Source organism: Nicotiana tabacum, chromosome 3 (genome assembly GCF_000715075.1).
Source record: "Nicotiana tabacum cultivar K326 chromosome 3, ASM71507v2, whole genome shotgun sequence".
Lineage (NCBI taxonomy): Eukaryota > Viridiplantae > Streptophyta > Magnoliopsida > Solanales > Solanaceae > Nicotiana > Nicotiana tabacum.
In genome coordinates, this window is record NC_134082.1 from 27,283,158 (window position 1) to 27,289,718 (window position 6,561).

At 37.7% G+C, this 6,561-nt stretch overlaps 1 long non-coding RNA gene across 1 annotated transcript; it reads left to right on the forward strand.

Moving 5' to 3' along the window:
• Positions 1–1,699: 1,699 nt before the first annotated feature.
• Positions 1,700–4,245, forward strand: LOC107771542 (uncharacterized). Its single transcript, XR_001644836.2, has 2 exons — positions 1,700–1,932; positions 3,905–4,245. It is a non-coding gene; the product is annotated as an uncharacterized LOC107771542 (long non-coding RNA).
• The last annotated feature ends 2,316 nt before the right edge of the window (positions 4,246–6,561 follow it).

Here is a 6,561-nt window from a genome sequence, read left to right on the forward strand (position 1 = left end):
AGATGGTTAGTTTGATTTTACAGATTAGATTAATTTAGGTTTTAATTTAGGACTTTTAATTAATTTAGTTAAGTATTTAAAATTAAAGAAAAGAAAAGGAAAAACAAAGAAAAAGAAAATTTGAGAAATAATTTGTTTGGGGGTTCTGATTTTTGGGCCACCCAAAGCAAAATTCATTGGCCCAAATTCTATTTTTACTCAGTTTCGCCTAAGCCCAATACTCCCCATACCTGGTCCAATCTCCCCCCCCCCACACCTCACACCTAAACGACGCCGTTTCATCATCTTTTAATCCTAGCCGTTGGATTCTTTTGATCCAACGACTCACAACTCCAAACCCTATCTCATTTTAAGTGTCCGAAGAGATGATCCCGTCCATTTTTTCCTCCCTTATCTCTCAAACACCTAACCCTAGCCGCCCTTGAATCCCTCGCTATCTCCGCCTTCTTCCGCCGCCTGGAAATCACACTACGGTGGCGGAACACCTCCAAATCACCCCAAATTCACACCCCACACTACCCACAGTCCCTCAAACGTAATCCATTAACATTTTCACCAAAATTCCTGCCGATTTTCATCAATCTAAGATATGAGATTTTAACCAAACCCTAAGCCGCCCAGAAAAACCCAAAATCACACTCCACAATCCCAAGCCTCCACTCATCACTATGCTACCATCCATTTCCATAAATTCCCTGTTGATTTCTTCGAATCCCAAATCTAAGAACAAACCTAGTTTTCCCCCTTTTTGATTTGCTCCGAGTTTTCAAGACTCGATTTGGATTATAACCTACGTTAATTGATCGTTCTCAACAAGAACAATTAATTAACTTAGTTTTTGGATCTATTTCGAAGTTGTTCTGATTCGATAGAGTTCTTCTTTAGGTATATTTCTTGATTTCTTTCCGTCTATATCTTTTTGCTTTGATGATATTGCATGTGTTTTGCCGTGTGTTTAGACTAATTAGTGTTTGAATTCACTGTTAGGTTAATTCTGAAAAAATTGTTCGAACATGTTAAACATGGTGATTAACAAAAAGCAGTTTAATTATTTGTAAGTTAGGTTAATTGCATCAAGTTTTGATTAATTAGGATTAATTATTAGGTTTTATAGCATCATTATTTTTGTTCACCATTTTGTTACTGTTTTTCTACCATTTTTGTTGTTTTGAATTTAAATTTGTTTGGGTTTAGTAGGTTTAATTAAATAAACGTCCTATTTCAATTATTGGTTTAGGTCTTAAATCAGAATGGTTTTAGCTAGGTTGCCTTAATTCAGATGATTGATTTTAGGTTTAAATGGTTTAAAGAATGGAAAAGATAATAACAAAGGTTTTGGGGGGAGCTTAATTGAAAAACAATTCAAGAAAAGTCTGAATTTGCCTAGATTGTTCTAATAGGTTCTAGAAGGGGTTAATGGGTAATCACAATTAGAATTAGGTCAAATTGGGTTGAAATTGCAATAAACAAAACTGAAAAGGGTAAAATTGGGAATTTAAAATGAGGAAAATATGAGAAAGTTCTAGTATTGGACAACTGTGCCCATTTTAGCATGAAAATGCTTAAATTGGCTAGAAAAAAGGACAAACAGCTGTTAAAAGAAGTTGTACTATCTGACATTTCAGAATTCTAGGGTAGAATATTCTTTTTTTATGCTCTCTTTGTGCAGCCTATAGAAGGAATAAGCCTGACTCTCCATACTCACTGATTTTCTAAAAAAAAGCACTCTGAAAATTAAATTCAAACACAAGAAAAAACCAAAAAATAGAGAGGATTTCAAGCTTTCTCCATCTCTATTTTTCTGCTTCACCTTTTTGGATATACAAGTTCGATTGATTGTTTGAATTTCTGGTTCTACTGCAGAAAGTTGCTGCTGGGATCTTTTACTTGGGATGGATTCCACTTCTCTTTGTTTATCTATTAGCCAGCTAGGTCAGTCCACAAATCCCTTGTATTATGCTTTGTTAAATGACTATGAAATTGTTGAATCCTTGTGGACCATCAGTTTTGTTCAAGTTGTGATTTATGCTGTTCATATGTGTCATGAATGAATATTTGGGCTTCTATTTGAATAAAGTAATACTATGAATTGAAAAATGTTTGCTTATAATTACTACACTACCTTTTGTTTTCTATTAAGTAGTTAATAGATGTTAACTCCTTGCCCTGGTTGAATCTATTTTGTACGGCTCAGTTTTAGAACTGGTTTAGGGATAAATTAATTTGTTTTCTGCTATTGATACTTCTAGTTTGGTGTTTTGATTCACCTTACCTTTGCCTAATATTTTCAAAAGTAATTCATCTTATGGCATAAGTACGCAGGATCTAGTCACAACATGATATGGACTGTTAGCTTGAGATTTAGGTGAGTCATTATAGTAAAAGGCCTCATATGAGTAGCAGCTTTGTGAATCCATATAGTTTTGAGTTTGAAAGAATGAGATTAAGAGGAGTATTAAATAATGTATTCTGTAATTCTATTATGGGAATATTTAAGCCCAAGGATGATTGTAATTTAATAAGAGATTGTTTGCATAATTTGGGATTATTGTGTTGATATTGGTACTCAAATCATATCCCATTGCTATTATCACGTAAAGCATAGCGAATTTGTTTTCCTTTGTAAATTCTATTTTATGGGTAATTGTTGTATCTGCTCTTAGCTCCCCATCATCATTTAGTTTAAGTGTATTGGGCCGAGCAAGCATGCAAGTTCTATGTACGTGCAAGCCTTGTCCAATGTGAGGAAACTAGGCCTGGGTACTAAGCCCAATAGCTTGGCCCCCAACTATGAACTTATTTGTCTGAAATTAACATAATTCTAATTTTATGTGGGTTGTTAGAAATCATAGTAGTATAGCTAATTTTAAAAGTTTAATGCAATAGTTTTCTGATATTACTCTTGTGTGAACCAAGTCTGGACTTGGACAATGTATATTTTAGGCAATTTTTCGTTGTTGAAAAACATAACCACGAAAGGCCCAGTCAATTCATAGTCGCGACTGGGCCTGTTTTACAAATAGTCAATTGGGCTCATTTTCTCATATTCTAAGTTTATAACAATTAAGGCTAGATTACCCCAAGTAGCAAAAATACCCTACATGCTGCCATGGACTTTTACAATAATCTCATAATAGCTTAGGATGTAATTTGAACATCGTAGTTTTGGTTTAGGCACGATTCGGGTGTGCATTTTATGTGACCCGACCATAATAATTGTGAATAATAATAAAATAAAAATATCGCAAATCGCGGGTGCATTTAATGTAGCATGGTTTACAATATGTTCCAAAATGGCAAGTGTACGATAATCATGACTTCTTCAAGAAATAATCCCATAAATCCTAAAAGTGGGTTAAAATAATTAAAAGGGGTTACAAAGTTAAAAAAATGCATAATAGGTTTAAAACATGCAATTAATTATATAATTAGGTCAATTATTAGTAGTTAAGCATTCGTGCTAGAACTACGAAACCTGGGAATGCCTAACACCTTCTCCCGGGTTAATAGAATTCCTTATATAGTTTTTTCTGGTTTTGCAGACTTTTAAGTGAAGTCAAATTTCCTTGATATGCGATTTTTAAATAAACCGGTGACTTGGGACACCATAATAAATATCCCAAGTGACGATCCTAAATAAATAAAATAATCCTATTTCAAATAATGTCACTTTAATTAGAAAAACTCCCTTATATACACCCTCGGGTAAAAAAGAGGTGTGACATCTCTAGCGACTCCGCTGGGGACAAGAACCCAGAATCTCTGGTTCAGGGTTCAAGAATTCGAGTTTAGAATAACTGTTATACTTGGCTTTTATTATCTAATTTTTATTACATGTTTGAGCGTACTGTGTTAAATGCCATCTTTTACCGCTTTGATATTGTTTTCACTGTATTGTATGCAGTAAAAATCGGCGGTTCGATTTTACGATCATCAAGGCGTCTCGAGGTCTCCCAGTGATTGACTTCAAGGGCTCACAACGACCAGCCTCGAGGCAGTGTAAACCAGTAGCTTCGGTGGCTCGATGTGATGTTCCCAAAGCATGTGACCAGAGCTGACGAAGCCTATTATGCTAGTCCAGGCCCGTACCGTGGCATTAAATGGTTGTACCAGCCATATATCTTTGTAATAAATACATTTGTACTATGTTGGGATTCCCTCTCATATATAAAGGGCATCCTTGTCATTTTGTAAATGATCTATTTCTCAATATTGAATACACAAGAACATTATCTCTAATCTCAACCATATTCCCTTGATCTCATTACTTATATTTATTACTTATATTCACTGTGTTTCATTTATTGTTCTTCATTTATTGCTCATTATTGGCCATAAATAGCCATCATTGATTTTATTATAACTGTTAGTCATCAATCGACTACCCTTGGTGAGATATCAGACTCGATCCCGAGGCCCTGAATAAGCAAGCTCGAGGCCCCGGTTGTCAGCCATTTCATTTGATTATCACCTTGCTCTCAAGCTCTTACCTAGTTTCCAAGTACTTCACTAAGCATCCATTGCCTAAACAACTAGCATAAAAATATATCACGTATTTTTGGAACCACAAAATTAAATTCAATTGTAATTACCATTTTCAAGGTAAACAGTTTGGCGCCCACCGTGGGGCTAAAAATAATAGTGATTATTTTCTCGTTAGTTTTACTACATAATGCAAGTTATCTTTCACGCTTTATCTTGTCCAAGATCTTTGATTTCAGGTCAAAATGTCTAACTCAGTAAATGCATGAGAAAACAACAATCTTGAAGACCATTGAGAGAATGGTGTGAACGTTCCAGGTGTTGGTGTACCACCACGAAACCCTGAGAATGCACCAGAACCAATTCCCATAGACGTGGTCTCGCACAACGCTCAACACGTCGAAATAAGCTCCCACACCAACAAGAGCATACACCAGGAAGATAAAAAAGAAGAATAAAAAACCCTGGCTTAGGAAGAACAAGTGGTTAGCCTTCACGTCATCTTCGAAATGTTACAAGCAATACAGCTGGCGATTGCTCAATTGCAAAGCCGCCAAAAGACTCAAAGCACGGTAGCTCAAGAAATGGCTCCCCGAGCCGAGCAGGTACCAGAAAGATCAAGCAAAAATGGGTCGCAACCGACCCCTCCATCATAAAGATGCTCGAGGACCTCACAAAAAGGATCAAGTCGGGCGAAAAGAAGATAGAAGCCAACGACAAGAAAGCAGAGACCTACAATTCTAGGGTCCATCAAATTTAGGGCGTACCCCCGATCCTGAAAGGTGTAGATTCGAAGAAGTTTATACAAAATCCATTCCCACAAGAAGCGGCCCAAAAACCCATTCCAAAGAAGTTCAGAATGTCTGACCTTCCGAAGTACAATGGAACCTCGGACCCCAACGAGCCCGTCACTACTTACAATTGTGCGGTGAAGGGCAACGACCTAAAGGATGACGAGATCGAGTCTGTCCTACTGAAAAAATTTTGAGAGACCCTTTCAAAAGGGGAAATGTTATGGTATCACAACCTAGACCCAAACTCGATAGACGCCTTTGCCATGCTCGCAGATTCTTTCATTAAGGCACATGCTGGTGCTATCAAAGTAGCTACAAGGAAATATGATGCCTTCAAAATCAAGTAGAGGGAGAATGAAATGCTGCAAGAGTTCATGTCTCGCTTTCAAATAGAATGAATGGAACTACCTCCCGTCTCCGATAACTGGGTAGTTCAGGCCTTCATTCAAGGTTTTAATGAACGAAGCTCGGTGGCTTCGAAACAGCTGAAATAGAATCTGGTTGAATACCCCGTCGTGACTTGGTCGGATGTTTACAATCGATATCAATCGAATATCAGGGTCGAAGATGACCAACTAGGATCCCCTGGCTTCCGGAAAATGAGTCAAAGATGAACAAAGAGAGATACCAACCATACACCGAAGATAGAAGAAACTCCCCAAGGCGCAACATGCCCCCCAATGCCCGAAGAATTGATCGAGGTCAAAATCGTCGGGGACTTATCAACAGAGCTAAATTCAATAGGCACACAGGGCCAAGGGAGGCACCTCGCTTATCAAAATACAACTTCAATGTCGATGTTTCAGACATCGTATTCGCCATCAGAAAAATCAGAGACACCAGGTGGCCAAGGCCCATGCAATTGGATCCTTCATAAAGGGACCATAACTTTGTGTGTGAATTCCACAACATGCATGGTCACAGGACCGAGGATTGCCGGCAGCTCCGGGAAGAAGTAGCCCGACTACTCAGCAAAGTCATCTCCAAGAATTCCTCAGCGACCAGGCCAAAAATCAGTTCCGGGAAAGAGAGGCAACCAAGAAGAATGAAACAAATGAGCCACAACATGTCATCCATATGATCTTAGGAGGCATTGATACTCCACAAGAACCCATGATCAGAAGAAAAAAAATATCCATCACCAGAGAAAAGCGAACTAGGGGTTACATACCCAAGGATGCTCTCACATTCAGCGACGAGGGCATCGATACCTTGTCTCTACCTCACAACGACGCACTGGTAATCTCTTTCCTCGTAAACACATTTCAAATTAAATGTGTACTTT